This window comes from Strix aluco, chromosome 1, assembly GCF_031877795.1.
Source record: "Strix aluco isolate bStrAlu1 chromosome 1, bStrAlu1.hap1, whole genome shotgun sequence".
In the NCBI taxonomy this organism is placed as follows: Eukaryota; Metazoa; Chordata; class Aves; order Strigiformes; family Strigidae; genus Strix; species Strix aluco.
In genome coordinates, this window is record NC_133931.1 from 29,103,239 (window position 1) to 29,126,144 (window position 22,906).

Below are 22,906 nucleotides of genomic sequence, written 5' to 3' on the forward strand. Positions count from 1 at the left end.
GCATCAATACTGAAATATGATTTTGCTCTCTCTAGTTAACTCTCAGTGAAACTAACCTCTCTACATTTAGGAGTTTGTCCTTGAGAAACATTTCCACAGTGTTGGCAGAAAACAATAATGCTCTATTAACCCCTTATAGTATTTATAAGTGGAAAATAATAAGCCTAACAATTAATCATGTAAAAGAGCAATATCTGATATCCTGGTAAATGCAACAAAAATATAATAAAGGAATTTCAAGCCTATGTCACATAAAGGAACTTCCAGTGTATAAAGATGGCGCTCCTTTTTTCATAGTACCTTGGGAGACAACAGTTACCCAAGGAACACTTTAGTATGACAAAGAAACTTTCTTTTCTGTACTTAGCTAAGACTAATATTCTTCTTTCCTTTCTTCCTTTTTCCTGTTAGTTCTTAAACTGTATCTTCAAGGGCCATTCTTTTCTAATTTTTTTAATCAGGAATTGACTGAAATGCTCGGTACTTAACATTATATAAGATTATGGTGTAAATTTTTTTCTTCTGGTGTTCAATTCTGTCCTGTACTTTCTCTTGTACCTTTTGAGAGAATATAAATGTTAGATCTGCATACCCGTCCTGTATTTTCTGTATGTAACTGAAATGACATAACAGTTTACTCAGTAGATCTGTAAGAAACTGTCTAACAGATGATTTCTACATTTTTTTCTTTTAGGTCAGCAGTTTGTAGTCTTTCACATTAGATTAAAATCTTTTATTTCCTCAAGGATCTGTGGATAATAAAAGGAAGAACATCTGTACTTAATATTTTTTTTCCTTCAGAATATTCTTTGAGCACATGTAAAAAAACAAGAACCTCTTGCTAGTGAGCAGGTACTCCAAATTCCCCTTATTACTGAATATTTTGAATAGGAATCTCATTATTATGTTGAAAATAACCTCAGAAGTTAACATTATTTGGAGCATTTATAGGGTACTTAAACCACGACATCAGATTTTCACCAATCCAACTGTGTTCATTTCAGATTTTCTTTCTATTAACACATGAAATGAGAGACCAAATTGACCCCCCCACTCCAGTGTAACCTTGAAGAAGCAAGCAACATTTCTGAGAATCATGGCAGGGCCATCCCGCCATAAGATGCCAGGAGGGTCAATACTAGCCTGTTTCTGCAGGTACTGGAAGCAAAGCTGGGGGCTGCCTGACTAATGTAACATCTACAACGTGAGTGGCAGATAGCACAAAGTCTATTGAGATCACCATCCCTGGATAAATTATGGTATTCAGATACAAGTTCCAAAACATCTGCTAAAGACAAAAGCAAAATAACTTAAACTGATGTTTTCTGAGAACAAGTGTCCAGAAAAAGAAAGTTGCAGCCAAAAAAGAAATCTAAATCGATATGAAGTTAGTATTTAACTGCATCATACAATTTTCTTTGAGACTTGTGGTGCATTGAGCATCACTCTTTGAAGCATGAATATAGAAGCATGAAAACAAAGTATAGAAGCATGAATACAGAAGATATGCCTGAATATCAAAGACACGTCTGCCTTATGCACCCATGATCATGTAACTTGGAGGATTACAGAAATCTTTGTTCAATATTCTCTGCAAACCAAAACCATAAGTAACTTCTTCATTTCGAAAACAAGGAAAGCTTTGAGTGAGGAAAAAAGATGGGTTTAAATGTGGGTTATTTTGGGGCTTTTTAAAATATATTAAAGCGATAATGGAAGGCAGCTTCACTATGGGACTAAACAGGGTCAAGAGAAGATGTTGGGAACACTCCATGTTCTAAAAAAACTCCACAGTGCCATTCACAATCCATAGACTTTAGAAGGAGATGCAGCATATACTCAAATATAATTAATAATTCCTTAGGAAATGGTATGGAAACTGAGGCAGGAAAATATAGTTAAGCTTTGTTTTTATTTTTGTTATCTCTATCTATATTTTCAGATAAGCAGATAAAAAAGATGTTATCAAAACCTCCACAAAGTCTGGGTATTAAATAAGTATAAAATATATTGGATATCCTTGAAAAAAAATGAAGTGGTAAACCAGAAGAGGGAGATTCTTGAGGACATGGAAGACCTGAAGTATATGTGGTTGCTGAGGTAAAAGAGGATCTAGTTCAGAGAGCATTTGTTTTATGATCAGACAATTGGATTAGTAGTCCCATAGATAAAAGGAGTATAATACACAAGGGTTTTACTTTTAGCATGTTCCTACAGGTCCAGAGCTAGAAACAGTGCCCAGTTTTTTATATCTTAGAAAGCTAAGGGCACACAAGGGTTAAACAGCTGGATCTCATCAAAGCAATCTGATTTGTGTCTAACAGGGAATTCACCCACATCTCCAATGTGGTGAAACATCTCCTCTCACCTTACTTGGTATTTCAATGCAGCTGGTCACAATGGAAAAAAAAAAAAAAAAAAAGTCTTATTGTCTTGCTGTGAATGTGTACAAAAAACATAATGATTCTCTAATAAGAGAACAGAAAAAACCCAACTGCTCCAAAACTGAGGTGGAATATCTGTGATTTAGATCCTTTTATTTAAACATATTACCAAATGTCTCCTGTTTTCAGTGTAATCAAGCAGTCGAGCATAAGAATTGTTTCTTATCTTCACTGTAGAATACATAAGCTGTTCACTGAGAAACCTGGAGGTAAGTATGTTTGGTCAAAACTGACTTAGGGAAATTAATTTGTTTCTTTGGTGTAGTGTATTGGGGTTTTGCTCCATGGGTACAAATAACCACAAAGCAAAACAGCTAATATTAACAAGCTGAGGTGAACTGCAGTGACATATGTTCAAGACAATATTTCTGATTTCTGCAGAATACATTAATTTAAATTTTATCTGTTCAAATATAATAATCCTGCCTGAATGAGACCTTACTACTAAATACAGTAAGAACAGGACTGGACATAAATTGTGGAGTTTCCTAAATAGTTTACTGTATAGTCATAGATCTAAACTAAAATAATTTGGAACATAGTCTTCCCTCTCCCCTTGACATATTATGATCAGTTCTGAAACATATGGATTTTAATAGAGGTAAGAAATTAATTCCATTTACTCCTGCCTTTGCTGACATTCTTGTCTGGTAATTGCACCACTAATGAATTAACTGTTTGAGCATGTTCTGTACTCCCCAGAGCAATTATTTCAGCCTTTCACATACCCAGACTCAATACAGTACACAACAAGCACAACTTTCTGTCAGGTTACTTCTGATGTTGGATGCAATCATTTATGGATGCATAACACGCTTGTTTTCTTGACAAACTGAGCCTGAATAATTAAACTGTATGTATCACTTTACCCTCACATACTGTAGCAACATATTGGTTAGCAGATATCTGAGCACACTGGTAATGTAATACCATATGTACTTTGACCAAAAGCTTTTTTTAAATAGCTGAAATCACAATGGAATAGGTAGTTATTAAGGAGGAGATATAACTAAACGACGTCTTTAAATGGCATTAACAATGTATAGTTTCTGTACATCAATGTCACTGTTGGAAGTATAGTTTTTAAGCCTATCAAACCATGTCAGGAAGATTCATCATGTTCACCAGGTTATCACAGAAAACTGGAAGGATCAGTGAATGATATTTCATGAGCAACATAACATCCAAGGCCATCAGTTTGAAGATATACAGATACTGAAAGCTGATTCCTGCAACACCTAAACTGCATGGGTCTTCCCACCTATGCTAATATTCAGCCTTGTGCATAGATAGACTTTGTCATTGGAGATGTTTTCAGAAACAAGCTGATGGGCGGTCACCTATCCAAGAGGTAAATAAGAAGATAGTGAAAAACTACATAGGTAGCTAAGTACAAAACCTGGCTTGGCATCTGGCCATTTTACAGATTCAGATACCCACACTTACAATCCGCATCTGTTTGTCATTACTCGCTTCCTACAGGTTTATGGCTTTTCAGATTTGTTCTTGTGGTCAGGTAATAAAGGAGGCTGAGCTTTGTACAGCTAGTTACACTCAAAATCGGGTTTATTAGCCTGAATTGTTTAAAATAGCAGTTCTTTGTGAACACAGCTAATTTTCATTAGCTAGACTCAAAGACAGAAGCACACAGATGGAAATCCCTGTGTGTCGAATATAGACAACCAGTTGTGTGGAGCACAATTTTATCCACAGCATAATTTTATCCACAACATTTCTATACCATGTTACATGTTTTGATCATTATACATTTTTTAAAAGGCCTAGGTACTATAACAGTAGCATTAGAAAATTCTATAGATCAGCCATATATCAGAATAGATCAGAATCATAAAACCACAGATCAGAATTTTTCTAATTCCATGGTGACCATATTCTGAGACTATCAGTCACTTGAAAATATCTTAAATTACAAATAACTACATTGAGCTAAATATGCTATTCCAAGAGTTCATTCTTACTCAGTATAACAGTGTGTCGCAACCTTGAGAGGCATCCCTACTCAAGGGAGATCTTGGCATGCAGCCCGCTGCCATGCAGGAGAGCTCAATGGGCCCTGAGGCTGTCCACTATTTATGGAGTAAGATAACTAACTGATTTATAGTCATATTTGCATACCCACTGTATTTTGGTTGGTGCATGCTCATCTAGCCCTCAGCTTTGAGCAAGACTTATGGCCCTTATCTACTGTGTTGTTATTTGTCTCCCCAGAGTCCAACTCAAACCAGATGCAGCCATCGTGTCTACCACCAGTGGCTATTGTTTAAGCAAAAAGTCGGGGGGAGCACAATGTCACACACTGATGACATTTAGACATCTAAAAAAAGGTGAAGAAATTGCCTCATTTACTTCTGCAAAGCAGTACTTTAATCTTACTTCAAAAATAGTTGTAATGGTATCGGTGAGGCCACTAATGTAGGAATCTCTCCCAAAATAAAAAAACGTGCAAGTCCGCCAATCTGAAAAAAACACGGATGTTAATTTGCTGTTGTGAGATTTTGAAAATGAAAAGACACTGTGGGTAGTTCCTATTGTAATACAAATCTGTACTCTAAATTTTAAATAGATTTTTAATTGATACCTGGTATTAAAACCATACAAAATCATGAAAATAAAAATGACTGGAAAACAAGTTCAAAAATCAGTCTTTGCTTCGGTTTGTGACTGCCAAGTGCAGTATGAATGACTTGGCCAGTTTTTCAATTTCTTCCCAGCTGTGCAACACTCTTAGACTTCTAAATTAGGCCCTTTTTGGCAAATCAATAACCATTTACATTTGGAAAACAGTAGTCCCCATCAAAAGAGGCCAGGTTGTGGGAAAGTAATTACTCTTAATGTGGAAGAGAACAAGAAACCAAATCATTGAAAGAAAGACACATTAATGAATCCATTTTCCACAGCTTTGCAGATGAGGGGAAAAATAACTTGGCTCAACATAACATTATAATAAACATTTGTATCATGAAACAGACAGGAACTTAGTTATTCTAACTTGAACCTAGCACAGAATTTGACATTATTCTTTAAAAATAAGGATAAACAGTTCAGGCCTCTAGTCCCTGGAAACACTGAAATCATTTGGCTTCATTGCCGTCTCTCTGGAAAGATCCCTTTTGAATCACTGTCAAACGGGAACAGTAAATGTTTACTGATTTCCAGCTATGGTATAATATTCTGCTTTCAAGTTTTTTCCACCCAAAATGTTGAATTCTCTAGCACTAACACTTAGTCTTTCAAAAAACATATTTTTTTTACTAACATTTCAAGACTATAAAATATGGCATCAACACCTAGGAAAGTAACCAAAATAACACTTAACCATTAAAGAGGGTTCTTTTTACTTTAATAAATGTACACAGCTATTCACATTTCCATGTCAAACAACAAATCAATGGAAGTATATTCTAACAGGCTGCATTTTGTTGATTACCTACAGAAAGGAAGTTTTGAATCAGTAGCAGAAGTTATTTTAATTTCCAAAGTCTATTTCTAGATATAATGACAGCTGTATATTTGTGTCTTGAACCTTCAGGTGAGTTTACATGGACAAAACTGTGACAGTTACATTGACAACTGGTACTTATAGAGGGTTTTCTACCCTTTTTGTTAGTATGAAAATGAATGAAAAATGAATATGTTTTTTTGGGGAGTTGAGTTTAATTTTCTTGGCTTCCTACTTTCTGCATACATCATATGGCAGACAACAAATAGCAATATTTGGTATGTTCCAGAATAACTACTGTAAAACAATTAAAAGAAAAACAGGTTGACCTAACCTAATTATTGTCATAAAATGTCCTCCAGCTATATTTTGAATATGAAAAATCATGTTAAAAACTGCACAATAAGTATCTTCAAAAGAGACACTGATTGGGAAGTAAATTGAATAAAGCTTCCCAACAGTTTTGAGTTATGTGTCTTCTCTTGGATGATTTACAAAACAAAATCCCCAAGGAAACAGCATTTACGTAAAGCAATTAGAGAACAATATATGGGATTTTCATATTCCCTTGTCCATGAGATCTGCATGGTAAACTTCCATATGCCATTTTACTAATGTCTAGTAGGAAGTAAAAACATCTAATGAGGTAGTCAAATTCCATGACCAGGACATTTTACTTTATCCATGTTCAATGATCATAACATGCGCAGTAGTATGATTTTATTAATTTGTTATTTAAAATAAAACTCCTTAGTTTTATAACAATTTTTGGAGTGAAGCAGAAGATCCAAAAATACAAGCCCTATGATTTCATAAGACATTCAAGGGAATTATAAAGAGTACAGAAGATGTTTTCACATCCTTATGAACCAACATATGTTGTCATTTCCAGCTGCAATTGTTTAATGTGAAAAACAATAGCTTTCAGTTAACACAGACTTATACAAGATAGCAAAATTATTTCCACTCATCACCTCTGTAATACATGTATAGGAGTGGGAATGGTTATGAACAGCTTATCTTCTCTTTTCACATTTACTTAATATAGAAAGTAACTAATGATTGAGTTTTCAGTTCATAGAGGAACTAGAGGTTCTTTGAATGGAAAAAAAAAAAAAAACCAAACCAAACAATAGAGCATCCAAATCCTGGCATCCCATACCACTACTCTGAACTGTGTAAACAAAACACAAAAGTCAATTTGAGTGACAAAAACCATTTGAAAATCAAGCTTTTTGAATGAGAAAAATACAAGACACATATAAGGCTCTTAACAAAGAGCCTTACAAAGTTCTTGCCCTTTCAAATACCCAGAAGTATCTTCTCAAAAGTGCTTCTCTGGTAGACTGAAATAAAATTCTCTAAAATTGAATTTACATCTTATGATATCTTCCTGTTCTCCTGCTGATTCACATATAGATATTGCATTGCCATGACTTATCTACTTTCTATATTGATACATTTAGATCAATAGTGACATCTATAACCACTACACTGGTCTGAGACTAGCAAATATGTCACCTGCTTTGTTTTATACAGTTAAACTATACCTACTTAATTTATCATTATCACTAAGCTACTGAAGTTGCACCAGATTGAAGTCTGTCTTGTCAGGCATTTCCATGCAGCGCATTCCAGCCATAGCCTGTCCACTTCCTATCCACTTTTCCCATATTTAATTGTTATAGCGAGCAGGAACTGGCACTGGTGAAGGACCACCATGCTTAGACCACTATTTAAGACCTCGCTCCCACCTAGTTTCAGTGGCCTCATGACTTACTTTTACCTCCAGTTCAATGAAAAAACAAGGTTTGTTTTTCCCCTAAATATATAGGGTAAGTTTCATCAGAAACATCTGCATATTTCTGCTCTTTTGTTTTTTTAAACAGCTTCATACAAGTGGAGCACAACACAGTAATGGTCAAGTGAATTCTCCCAACTGTAGATTTTAGTCTCTAAGGATGTCAATCAAGAATCTTTAACGAACTCTGAATTGTCATGCATAGACAATTTTCTGCTGACAAAAAGCCTATGTCAACAATCTTTAACAACTGCATAGCTATAGTTGTTAGTAACTTTCCTGTGTTGTGTTACTTTTAGTGTTAAATAATTTCTATTTCAAAATGGAATTAAATCTCTATACTGTGCTCTGCCTTATAGAAGGTATAGTATTTTGCAAGTAGTATTACAGAATCACAGAATCATCTAGGTTGGAAAGGACCTTGAAGATCATCTAGTCCAACTGTTAACCTAACACTGACAGTTTCCAACTACACCATATCCCCAAGCGTTATGTCAACCCTACTCTTAAACACCTCCAGGGATGGGGACTCCACCACCTCCCTGGGCAGCCCATTCCAACACCTAACAACCCGTTCTGTAAAGAAATGTTTCCTAATATCCAGTCTAAACCTTCCCTGGCGCAACTTGAGGCCATTTTGTGCATCACAAAATAACCTTGAGATATATTATTTATAGCTTAAAACAAAACTGCTGCCAAATGGTGCTTTCTAACACTAAGAGGATTTTCAGATGTCAAACAGGTACAGTTAATATCTTTTTGTCCTCAGTAAACACTATTACTCTTAAAAGCTATTGTTAGTATTAATACGTACTACTGAAAAACTTATGTGGTTGTCAGTCCTTTTAACTTTAATACCTGTCACTGGTTTGGTATTTCAGAGGAGTGAGTTTCTATTAACAACAATTAAATGGAAAAGTTCTGAAATCTCTTATCATTAAGACCTGTTATTTGAAGGACTGTAATAGTCACTTATTTTGTACTACACTCTGTATAAACACTGGCATATGCTACAAAAAGTATCCTGAGTTGAGGCCCATTCCTGAACCATAATTTTTGTCTCGAGACAAATACTTTTAAGAATATCTTTAAACAACACAGTATCTTCAAAAAGATGTGTGAAATCTGTTAATTGAAGCACATTTGTGAAAACTTCTCAATTAAGTGATCAAAATAATGAAAACATTTCTTTCTTAACTTCTTAACACTAATTCAACCTTTTTGCTGACATTTTTTATTTGCCCATTAGTGCGATTCCAAATTCAATAACCTCCTTTGGACATAAACAGCAACAAATTCATGCATAGAAAAGAAAAGAATTAAAAGCTAAATGGGGTGGAACAAGTAAAAATATAACTGTTTTCAGATTTTCAAGATTCTATTTTAAGGGTACCTCCAACTGCCTCACCAAAAACTGTCTCGTTAACTAGAATCATGTCACTCATGACACAGTAAAACACTGTAAAAGCAGTTCCCAAATATATTAAAAGAGTTGCAGATCAGTCATAACTCGGCATATCTAAGTATGTTGTTGCCTCAGCCATAATAACTTATCTAACAAGAACAATTCACAAGACACAGAATTATGATCTTAAGCTGAGGCACCATTGTGAAACATCCTGGGTAACTGGATATTCAAATTAAGTCTCTCTCACTCTGTTTGAATCTACTGTATAGTTCCTGTTTCATTTCATTGGCATGCTTTGTGCTGAAAATGGATTGGATGTTTAAACTGCATTGTGGTGGCATAAATATAGCCACAACATTTATTTGGTTGATGAATCTAGGTAATTCTTATGGTAGGAGCAGTAGTGAAAAACAGCAATGAAACCTCTTCTACTGGGTAAAAAAACTGAGGCGATCCTTTTCTTTGGCACACCTTGTTCAAGCTATATGTACCCAAGTATATTTTCCAATTTTGCTTTTTCTCTACATAACTCATAATAATTATCATGACTAACTATGAAAGCTAATATTACAAAGCTGCAAAGAAAAATGAAACAAAAAATTAAATATATTATCCATAACTGTAGTCTAATGTAAGAATGTAAGATTGTAAGCATGAATTTGGTATACATTTCTCTTTCATCGGCTTGGAAAATGTGGGGGCTTTTGGATGACATGTAGTGTTTCGGTAGAAGCTGCTGTGATTGTGCTCTTATTTCTTCCAGATATAATAAATGGGAGAATTTGCTTATATAAAACCTCAATGCCTGGTTCACCACCTGAAAATTTCTTTAACACATAAGCAGGCACACAATATCAATCTTTATTTTAAAAATTACACTTTTATGACATTTTCTTTGTTCTAAGTGGTTTTAAACCAGACTTAGTAGTTCATCACAATTAAGGGGAGTAAACATTATCACCCTCTTTTTATAGATAGGAAAACTGAGACAGCAGAGCACTGACCTTTATTAAAAGAGGACAGTGACCTTGTGTACTGGTTTTGGCTGGGATAGAGTTAATTTTCATTGTAGTAGCTTGTATGGGGCTATGTTTTGAATTTGTGACCAAAGCAAGACCTTTTCTGCTTCTCACCCCACTCAACCAGCGAGTAGTCTGGAGGTGCACAAGAATTTGGGAGGGGACACAGATAGCCCAGCTGACCCCAACTGACCAAAGTATATTTCATACCATATGACATGACGCTCAGCAATAATAGCTAGGAGAAAGAAGGAGGAAGGGGGACATTCAGGGTTACAGCATTTGTCTTCCCAAGTAACTATTACACATGATGGAGCCCTGCTCTCCTGGAGATGACTGAACACCTGCCTGCCCATGGAAAGTGGTGAATGAATTCCTTGTTTTGCTTTGCTTGTGTACACAGTGGGAGTGAGTGAGCGGCTGTGTGGGGCTTAGCTGCCTACTGGAATTAAGCCACAACCCCATGTCACTCAACTTCTGATGAATGAATCTGATGGACAATACAATTATTGTCCTTCTAAATGTTTTTATTATTTTTCTACTTTCAATGTATTTTGTAAAGTACTTTGAAAAAATCAGTTCTTTAAGTTTCAGACCAGGAAAGAACTAAAGTATATGGCTTAAGAACAGCTACATAGCTCAGCTTTGGCAGTGTAGTGTTGTCATCAAAATATTATCAGATAAGATTGCTGTAATTATTCCAAGGTCCTGAATGGACAACAAAGGTGTGTTATTCTTTTCCCAAAGTGATTCTGCATTATTGATAACCATAGAATCACACATAATAATTTGAAACATCAGGGTAAGTTTAAGTCAAAGGACAGAATCTCATACAGAATATGGATTCTTAGTATTTTGATAGTCTGCATTTGTACTGGATCTAGCTGCGCTGGAATTGGTTTTCCCCTACAGCAGCCCTCATGGTGCTGTGTTTTATGTTGGGAGCTGGCAGGGTGTTGATAGCACACTGGTGTTGTGGCTACTGCTGAGTAGTGCTCACACAGCACCAAGGCTCTTTCCAACATTTTCCCCCTGCAGTGGGACGGGGTGGGTAAGATCTTGGGAGGGGACACAACCAGGACAGCTGACCCGAACTGACCAAAGGGATATTCCATACCATATGACGTCTGCTCAAGTGTAAAGCTGGGAAAAGAGGGAGGGGGTGTGTGTGTGTTCACCCTTGGTCCTTCGAGGCAACCACTACGCATATCAGAGAGAATAAATCTGTTTTCTTTTTGCTTCCATACGCAGACCTTTACTTTGCTTTGCTTACATTAAAACTGTTTTTGTTTTAACCACAAGAGTTGTTTTTTTCCTATCTTATTTTCTTTCCCCCTTTTTGCCCTGTTGAGAAAAAGGGGGGAAGGTGGGAAGTGGTAGAGCGACTTGGTGGGTACCTGGCATTTAGCCAAGGTCAAACCACCACATCATTCAACACAAATACTCTAGTGCTGCAGACAAGAGTTACATAAAAAAGAGAGATTACATGAGGGGAAAAATCCTATGTTATGCAGATGAACTGTGGTAACTGTCTTTTATCAAGGAGTTCTTGATATTGGTCCCCTGAGCACTCATCAGTCCAGCTGCATGTGTCATCTGAGTGACATTTCTTCTTTAATAGTCTCCTCAGTAACTTTGGCCCTGCCTTGGGGAATGAAAGAATGGAAAATACTCCCTTTTTTGGAGAGCTGACTTCCTTAGAGCTTACAGATGTCTATGGTCCGCCACTTGTATTTATTATTGTACCACACTGGTACTGTATTGTATGAGTCACCTCAGTGAAGTCAGCAAATGCCTCCCTGTCTCTGAGAATGGTTCCAGAAACTCTCCTAGCCTGAATACAGAGAAAATATTGAATGTTCAGTTCTAGGTAGTAAAATGTCTATTTTTGTTGTTAACACTTTATTCAAATTTAGATGCTGCAAAAAATAGGCCTTTCCTTACACAGCTAACTGTTATATGACAACTTGAATGGTTTTTCCAGCAGATTCATATAATCTGAAGTTCTTCACTGAAATATCTAACTGCAAAGCCTCCTTACTCTAAGTTGCCTGTATACCAAGTATGTGCAGTGATGATCTGGAGAGATGAAACACTGAATTACTACTCAAATCTTAATAGGCTGAACAGACCTCTAAAAGTGCAGCTATATGTCCATTGTCTCTACAGGGAGGGCAGGGCAACCTGGTTGCCAAAACCACTACTTGCATTGTGTGTAGAACACTGGGCTATGACACTGTGAACTGGGAAAATCCACACACATTTGATGCACTGACAACTGTATCTAAGGAGAGGTGAAGATTGGGAAGATTGCTCAAAAACATTTTAGTCAGCTGAGGTCTGCAATTCTTGTGGATTTTGGAAACCAACAGGTATGCATTTACCTGTTAGTCTTCAACTATCTTCTAACCCCTAAATTAAACCTCTATGGAGACTTTTCTTCAGGGTTTACAGGGTGAGGTAGCATCTATAATTTGATAGAATTAGAACCTCTGAGCTCTGAAAAAGAAGTTGCATGCTTAAAGCTAGGGCTATAGTTTCATGATATGGGGACAACAGTATTGATTCAAGGTGTCCCCTTCTCTCTGGAAAATTTTCGACTCCACATCATAGCATAAATTTCTGTGAGAATGTTTCATGAACTAGATCCCTAAATAGAGCTGAAACAAAGGAGCAGGAGCAACCAAATCTATGTTTGCACCCTGACTATCCTTCCTTAGCTTAATTCCACACAACACTCCAAGCAGCAAAAGATAACAGTGGAAAACCTTACTTGTGCTTAAGCTTAGTGCCATTGCTTACAACTAGAGATATTCTAGCCACAATTTTAAAGTAATTAAAGTTTGTGACACCTCAATTAACTGCCAAAATCATCTCTACTAAATGATATCAAAAATTGATTTAACTGATTTGTCAAAGACATGCTGTCAGTATTATTACCACAATAGACAATACAAATCCTGTCCTCTGTTGCCACTCTAATTCCATTAAGTACCAATGCCAATGAATGAAACAGAAAAGGGAAGTCACTTCTTTATGCCAGGAGGTGAGAACACTGATTTAATGGAGGTCACGGCTACTCCTTCTAGTCAAGGAAAAAAAAGCTTGAAGAAAGAAGTTGTTATAGTAGAATTAGTTTATAGTGATATAAGTGAAAAAGAAATTGGTATTTGTTCAAATAATAATTTATTAAATAGTAACTGGATGTAAATTTAATAATTTAATATAAATTTAATCACTGTTTAAGTGAATGTTTGGTGACATAATATTTAACTGTTATGCAAATAATTGTGAACAACTTTATCTGCTCCTTTGGCACTTTTTTTTTTTTTTTTCCCTGAAATACTCTTCCTTCCAATACCTAAGTGTTTCTTATTGTATTTTTGAAAAATAGGAATATCACAGTAATGGAGGGACATGGGGGGGGAAAGTTTCAAAGACCCAAGTTTATTTTTTTATGACTCCTGATCCAGTGAGACAGGTAAACATTTGTTACAGTTTTGGAGTTACCCAAGTTTTTAATGCTAAACACATGTTTGAATTGTTTGCTGAATCCCAACCCTACAACAGAACTTTCATTGCATCTCATTTGGCAACAAGACAAATGCAGCAACTGTTTTAAAGAGCAAATTCTTGTACCTTCATGTACTTAGATATTGCTTACAAATATTTTATATTACAGGTTTACTGACTATTTATTTTCTTAAAATGTAGTGGGCTAATGGTACTTCAGAGTTAAAATTTCTTTTCTTTTTCTTTTAGATAAGTTTGGTCATGATTGAAACTTCCTTTTTTCCCCACTAATATTTTTTCCAAACTTTTAGCCAGAAGTTTCCTCATTCTCAGTGCTTTATTTGCCTTATGGCTTTGGTTCAAGTCCTCTGATTACTAAAAGGTCCATTCACACAACAAAGGGTATTCTTGACCACCTGAAACAGCTATTTCTGAATTGCTGCCCAGCGAGTTATTCACAGCATATTCTTCACCTGGGCTAACTAGTCCTGTTTATCAGTATGTTAACAATACTGCCTTCCAGTAATAACTTCATACAACAGTATTACTTATTCAAAACTAGCTGAGTATCTCCTAAACTGTTGGTCTCTCATTTTTCTTTTGTTTACTTTCTTCACTCCAACCATCACTCAGTTTCTTCCAGTGTTGTCCAACAAATACTTACATCTTTCCACTGGTGTTTTCACTAAATTATAAACCATCACTTCTGATTTTCTGTGTACTCTTCGCTTTCTTCTGCTTCACCTCTCTCCTATTTCTTCCAGCAGTATGATTAATGAACCTGTCCATATTTCCCACTCCTTCACATTCAGTTTCCCTCTCAGAAGATACTTCTATTCCATGACATTGACAATATCTGAATATCTCCTACTTCTTCCTCTACTCTTGGATAACATCCTGCAACAGTAATACCTCCCTTCCTCTGTCATTTCTTCCTTGCTCTGAGCTAGCACCTCACACATTCACAACTCTAAGCACCTTTCATGTGCCAGACTGTCAAGGGCCCTTTTTCTTGCCTTTCTGTCCCTGCACAAGAGCTTACTGACTCTTTCCAAGAGACAGTTAAAAAAAGTAATCTGACTTTCCTGTTTCTCTGTGTTTCTCTTACAGTCTCTCTTCTGATGTCTTTTTTTTCCCCTATCCATCAGAGCTATAGAAGTTTCTTCTCTGTTCTTCTGTAATACCTGTGTTTCATTTATACCATCACTTTTCCCAAAACTTCCCTTGCACTTACACTTATCCTCTTCCTTATTAAGCTTTCTAAAATTTTTCTTTGTACTCTGGCTCATATCAAAGTACAAGAATATCAAGATCTCTTCATTTTTAAGAATGCAGCCTTAAATGTATCTGTATGTCCATGTATTAATGTCCTCTTTCATTAACTGCACTATTTTTAGTCATTACTTAGAGTGGTAGAATGCCATCTTTAAACTACAACTAGCTTCTAATTTGAAAAAAAAAGAAGAAAAAACACCCACTAAACAACAACAACAACAACAAAACCAAAAAACAAAAAACCAAACCAGAAAAAAACCCCAGCTAAACACTAAATCAAATTATTGACAGAATCTATTAATAGTTTTTCCTGGAAAAAATATAGTAATACAGAAAATTAATAAATGTTTGCTTTTATGTGTTTTAATATTATTTTAAGACTAAACTGGGATAAATATAACAAACTAAATGAAAATTAATTCTAGACTAAAAATATTTTTTTCTCTGTTTTTATAAGCTTGAATTAACACATGGGTTTGGTCTTGCTTGATGTAAAACTTTTTACCTTTTTCTTTGCTTGTTCTAGATAGCAATGCAATAGTTTCCCGATCTCTAATTTATGCTTACTCTAAGCAGGCTTTAATAAAATTCTACTTCCCGTTATCTCTAATGATCTCTTCCTAAACAGAAATTAGAATGACTTTTCTTAATTTCTCCACTGCTTTTGAAACAGCCTATTAGGTCTTTCTTCCTAAAATGTATCCTTGTTCCTTTTCTGATATTCAGTCCTTTTCCATTTCTTCTTACTCTCTAATCATTCATCATTTAGAGGATTTCTTTGTCCATCCTCATCCATATGTTTGATTCTTGGTCCTCTTTTTTTTTCTCACTACAGACTTGTCACGTGAGCAGTTTTACTGGCAAATTTAAATTCAGATACTGTTTTATATGCTGAAAACCGAAAAATCTACTTCCCTTCTTCAAATCTATCTCTTCTGTCCAAACTAAATAAATCTTAAGCTGTGTCTTCAACACTTCTTCACTTATTTTTGGCCATCAATACAGGGTCAACATATCAATCTTTTTCTCTAGGCCATTTGCACTGCCTATTATCTTGATCTCTGTGAGTACCTTCTCTCCCACCTCATCTCTCTCCAGCTTTCTTCTCATTTAGAACTCATCTTCTGGAGTTGTCTCTCTATGCTAAGCTTCATGTTATTACTAAATAGTGTAGACTGGTTTTGTTCCTGTAACAACCCGAAGATTTTATCTTTTAGCCATTCCTTCAACTCAACTTTTTGTCCACATAGTTGTCGGGTTTTGATTTGCTAACTACAATAACCTGATTTTCTGACCTCAACACATACAAACATATCTGTTCTCATACATTAGCAGAATATTCTACATTATTTCCTAGCCATTGCTGTAATTATATGACTTCAATCATAATGTAGCAAGTAGAAACAATTTGTTTTTCAGGGTTAGCCACTACCAATGCGCATTCTTGTATTTACTCATATAGAATCATAGAATAGGATCATTGAATCAATTAGGTTGGAAAAGACCTTTAAGATCACCAGGTCCAACCATTAACCTAACACTGCCAGGTCCACCACTAAACCATGTCCCTAAGTGCCACATCTACACATCTTTTAAATACCTCCAGCGATCGTAACTCAATCACTTCCCCAGGCAGCCTGTCCAATGCTTGACAGCCCTTTCAGTGAAGAAATTTTTCCTAATATCCAATCTAAACCTCCCCTGACACCACTTGAGGCTATTTCCTCTCATCCTATCACTTCTTACTTGGCAAAAGAGACCAACACTCACCTCACTACAACCTCCTTTCAGGTAGTTGTAGAGAGCAATAAGGTTTTCCCTGAGCCTTCTCTTCTCCAGGCTAAACAACCCCTGTTCCCTCAGCTGGTCTTCATAAGACTTGTGCTCTAGACCCTTCACCAGCTTCATTGCCCTTCTGTGGACATTCTTTAGCACCTCAGTGTCTTTCTTGTAGCGAGAGGCCCAAAAGTGAACACAGTATTTGAGGTGCGGCCTCATCAGTGCCGACTACAGGGGGATAATCTCTTCCTTAGTCCTGCTGACCACACTACTTCTGATACAAGCCAGGATACTATTGGCCTTCTTGGCCACCTGAGCACGCTGCCAGTTCATATTCAGCCAGCTGTTGACCAACACCCCCAGGTCCTTTTCCATCAGACATCTTTCCAGCCACTCTTCCTCAAGTCTGTAGCGTTGTATGGGGTTGTTGTGACACAAGTTGTGGTGGTGCAATCCTTACACCCCCTCCCCCTCTTTGTTGGGCTCCTTGGTGCTACGTGCGATTCCACCCACATCCCCGAGCTATACACCAGTCTGTGGAGATAAGGACTGATAACATTAACGAGCCTGGCTCCTGCCCCCTGCTGATTGTTCGGAAACGGCTATAATGGCCCATCATCTCCTAAAGGCCTGGCATACCTGTGCCTGGGATGTGGTCAAATGGGAACAATAACACAGTTGCACATTCATGAAGTTTTTGTGCAACTACTGGAAGGCACCAGATGGTATCTGACAAAAGTCAATTATCTTGGACCCTATAAACTGTGACCACCAGGGAGACCCTTTGAGCTCTCCTGGATCGCAGCGGGCCTGTGACCAGCATCTCCCCTGAGCTGGGACGCCTCTCAGGTACCAAACCCTTAAGGTGTCGTCTGCTCCAGACGGAAGGCCAGGGCGAAGTCCCCCGCTCGAGTCTCAATTATCACCCATTGAGGAATGCCAAGGCATTGTGAGTGTTTACTCTAAACTTGAGAGGGAAATTTTCTTTGAGCTAGCTTCTCTTTCACCCGTCCTTTCTCTGTTTATTGGTGTGTGTGTGGGTACGTACCCTTGTTTCTGTGTGTGTATGTCCATTCTGTGTTCATTCTACTGAATCCAAACACCTTTGTTTCTGTTTGTTTGTCCATTTTGTGTATGCGCATGTATATATAAAGGTACCGTTGAGTAAGTTAGTGTGAATCTTGTAATTTTGGAATCTGTGAATAAGTCGCTTTTTTTTCTTTCAGTATTTCTGAATCATTTTGTAGTAATAAATTGCTGTTAGATATTAATAAACCTAGATTTCTTACTAAATCATTACCGTGTCAAAACTTTCATCCACGACACAAGTGCAGTACCCAATACTTAGCTTTGTTGAATCTCAAACAATTTGACTAGGCCTATCGACCCAGCTTGTCCAGAACCCTCTGCAGAGCCTTCTTACCCTCAAACAGATCAACACTCCCACCCAACTTGCTGTTGTCTGCAAACTTACTGAGGGAGCACTCAATCCCCTTATCTAGGTCAATGATAAAGAAAGATATTAAACAGACCTGGCCCCAATACTAAGTCCTAAGGAACACCACTCTTTGGGCCCAGTCATCCAGTCAGTTTTTTATCCAGCAAAGAGTATACCCATCCGAGCCATGAGCAGTGAGAAACTGTGTCAAAAGCTTTAATAAAGTCTGTGTAAACAATATCCACAGCCATCATACAGTGGAAGGTATTCCTTAAAAGTATTTCAGAAGGTAGTGTACTCTCTTTCTTTAAAGCCACCTTAAAATTCTTTTTTTTATGATGCTGTGGTAGGTCGACCCTGTCTGGATGTCAGGTGCCCACCAAAGCCACTCTATTGTTCCTCCTCCTCAGCTGAACAGGGGAAAGAAAATATAATGAAAGGCTCATGGGTTGAGATAAGGACAGGGAGGTCACTCAGCAACTACCATTACAGGCAAAACAGACTTGATTTAGGGAAATTAGTTTAATTTATTACCATTCACATCAGAGTAGGATAATGAGAAATAAAACCAAATCTTAAAACACCTTTCCCCCATCCCCCCCTTCTTTCTGCATCCAGATTCACTCCTGATTTCTCTAACTCCTCCCCTCCAGCAGCGCAGGGGGTCGGGGAATGGGAGTTGCAGTGAGTTCATCACACATTGTCTCTGCTGCTCCTTCCTCCTCAGGGGGAGGACTCCTCACACTCTTTCCCTGCTCCCCCTGCTCCCACAGGACACAGTCCTCCACAAACTTCTCCAAAGTCAGTCCTTCCCTCAGGCCTACAGTTCTTCACAAACTACTGCAGCATGTATCCCTCCCACAGCTACAGTCCTTCAGGAACAGACTTCTCCAGTGTGGGTCACCCATGGGGTCACAAGTCCTGCCAGAAAACTTCCTCCAGGGTGGGCTCCTCTCTCTCCACAGGTCCTGCCAGGAACCTGCTCTGGTGCAAGCTCTCCAAGGGGACACAGCCTCCTTTGGGCACATCCACCTGGTCCAGCGTGGGGTCCTCCACGGGCTGCAGGTGGAGATCTGCTCCACCGTTAACCTCCCTGGGCTGCAGGGTCACAACCTGCCTCACCATGGTCTGCACCACGGGCTGCAGGGGAATCTCTGCTCTGGTGCCTGGAGCACCTCCTGCCCCTCCAGAATTCACTGACCTTGGTGTCTGCAGAGTTGCTTCTATCACATATTCTCACTCCTCTCTTCTGGCTGCTGCTGGTGTTATGCAGGGGGTTTTTTTTCCTCCTTCTTAAATATGTTATCACAGAGGTGCTACCACCATTGCTGATGGGCTCAGCCTTGGCCAGTGGTGGGTCTGTCTTGGAGTCGGCTGGCATTGGTTGTACTGGACAGAAGGCACCCCTGTAGCCCCCTTCTACCAAAAACTTGCCACAGAAATCCAATGTCTACAAGGAACTTCAGCCAGAAACAGCTCTCAAAGGTCAGTACCAATCCCACTGACCATCATTGTCCTGTTTCTTATCTTCTCTACCATCTAAATTTCTCTGCTCTTTGTTCTGTATTTATTTTGTAGTCCTCTTGGGCCAGTGACCATATTTTAGCACTTCAATAACACTTAGTGTAATACAGTACTGGAAAGTTCAAAGAAAATACAAAGAAAAAATTTTGTCTTGATCTTCCTGCTCAGTGCATTTGGTACAATGATTTCTGAGAGCTATGAGCTAGAATTGGGTCCATTAGATTCAATTTACAGATGAATTTAAAGAGAGTATGAGGGAAATAGCCTACCCTGACATGCAGTTATTCAAAGGAATATATTTTTTAGGAATTTAGTGCAGCTTTTTAAAGCAAGCCTCTTCTGATAACGTTTGCATGTTATAAAAAATTAAATTAAGTATTTTTGCTGTAACTAGTTTGTGACAGCTCTAAGAATCTATTGTAAATTCTTGTGCTGTCACAAAACATAGCTGCAAGCAATCCCCACTTACATACATTAGTAGGTGGATGAATTGACACAATAGCTCACACCCACTTTCTGCTTCACTTTGCATTATTTTTTTCCCAGACAAATGTAAAAATATTGATTGCTACAGTCATTTTTAGAGTATTATACCACTTTGTATTCTTAGTTAATATGTTAGTATGCAATGAGCCATGTAGGAAAATGAATTCTCTCATCATAACCTTGTTCAAGTCTAGTTTTTCTTGAACAGTTTGAGGAAAATCCTTAGCTGTTGTAACTGTTGTAATTGCACTGAGCTCAGTGTATGTCCTTTCTTTTTAAATATATTGAATCTCCAGATTCATTTACCTGTGTAATATTACTGAGTTTTGTCTTAGCTGTTTGAAGAAGCATTTGAGTCACCTGATCCAAACCTAAGAAGAAAATATAAAAAGATTAAAAATAAACACAGTCTAATCGTTACCAAGACTGGTGTTTCTTATTGCCTATTTTAACCATTCTGAAGTTCAAATGTTGAATTTTACTGTGTCTCATTGAACTGCTTTTTCGTAAACAATGTTTTTTGGTTTGTTTTATTTTTGCATGAAGATAAAATTATTTTAAAAGTAAATATTAAGTATAAGAAGGACTAAACTGTGCCCGCAAGACACAGTTTATTGTAATGATGGCATAATAAGGTTGTATCTTCAGGTACAGCCTAAAAAACTCTTCCTTAGGCTGGGAACTAGCAGTCATTTGCTGTTAGCCTATTACAGCAACAAATTACAGTCCTACAGTGTTAATTTGTTGACACAAAGTCTTTGACACACCCCACCTATTCCCCTCAGGAGCCAGGGAAAAGCAGTACTGAAATGTATACAGAGCCAACTTCTTCTGCTTCTTCAAAGCTGAAGGAAAGTTTTGTTCTCTCTTGCACAGTGGATATATCTACCCCTAAATCTGTTTGGAAATTACGTAAGCCTCACTCATTTTTCAACTCTGAAATGCTTCCCGTAAAACTCTTAATATAACTTCTGACATATGCACATAGACAGGCAAGTATAGAGTAAAAGGTAGATAAAGTGAAAAAGCTGAGAAAAGCCTCTGTTACTGTGGAGTTTCTACCATTTTAAAGGAGTGTGACTGAAAATGCAATCTTGCCCAAGAGCCGTTCCTTACAACACTTCATGCTAAATCAAACTTACAGCTCTAGGTGCATTAAGTAGACAGTTAACAGTAAAGCAACTGTAGAAAACTGTCAGGTTTCTCAGGGCCTGATCCTGCAAACATGAACATGCATGCAGAGCTTTATGAAAGCTAGTTTTCCCATGGAGATAAATGAAATGACATGTGGAAAATGAATTTATTCCTGTGCATGTATGCAAGACTGGATCTTTCATTTTATAACTTCTAAAGTAATGAAGCAATAAAACCAAAACCACTGAAATAGACTGATTTGCCCTATAATGCGGTAGAGAGCAGCTAAGAAGATTGCCACAGAGGAAGTGAAATATAGGATATAGGTCTGTTGAGCAGAGCAGTCGGTTTCTGGCTTTCAATTGCACTGGCAGAGGTCATCTCCCTGGTGACAGAGAGATTAGTTGCTCCTGGCAAGGAGCTTTACAAATGTTTATGTACAGGATGTTCTATGACTCTACTGCATAACTGTAGGTTACCAGGAGTCATGCTTTTCGGCAAAGCTATATGAGGTTTATTGGATAATCATTACTTTCCTCTAGCGACAGGAATGCACTGTCCAGTTTGAACTGCTGACAGGTAGGTATGCAATGGATGGAGCAGAGGTTGAGCAGGCTATGCAATATGAATGGTGAGATAAAGCCAGCACCTTTTCAATCTCTTTCTTTATGGTGTTGACCCAGAGACCCTAGTGGGGGTGGACTGTCATCCAGGACGCACATCATGAATCACTTTATTTCTCAGAAGGAAACATTTCAAGAACAAGTTTATCTCAAGGCAGATCAGGCCAAAGGGCTTTCACGCTTTCTTTTGCAAGTACCAGCTTTTCTCTGTAACTCACTGTCTCACCCTACATGTGCCAGGCTAAGATCAAAAGGGCTGACTGTCTCTCCTGAGGCTCTAATGTTGCTCTAACCCCATCATTAAGAAGCCCTTGACAGTGCACAGTGTTGGAAATTTTATGACAAATTCTGTACCTGGAGAAGCAGACTAAATGCTGAGTTCTGACTAATCTCACAGTCTTCTTTTTTTGCTCCTACTGAACCATTTTCTTATCTGTTTGTAATGATGTCTGAGTGTACTCTTTCCTTTAACTATAACTTTTGACAAGATGGCTTGTTTTCCTCTATAAATGATGACCAACAAATAAGAATTCCACTTTTCATTTCCCATCACTTATACAGTGAATGACATTTAATGAAGCAAATTTCTACCTCATTGGCTAAAATAACATGCCAGTAAAAAAAAAAAAAAAAAAAAAAATTAAAAGCTTTACTAAACTGTGGCAAATAAAGCTTATTTCAAGTAACAATGACAGCATAGTAACCTTTAATAATTTCAGAAGTAAAGCTGTCTTGTACAAATGAGAAATATTTAGCAGCATGGAGAGAAAAGCCCTCAACAAAATCTAGAAACTACTGCCTATTTCAAAAACTTTTCGTTAAACAGCAGAATAAACTCCACTTAACTAGCTCTCAGTAATTAAATAGCACAACAGAAAGAAGAAAACAATTCAGAAAATACAGTTTCCCTTGTACAAAAGGGCAGTAAAAAAAAGGGTCGCAAAACATGCCACACAAAATTGTTAAGTTCATAGATGAATTGTTAAGACTAGCAAAGTACCT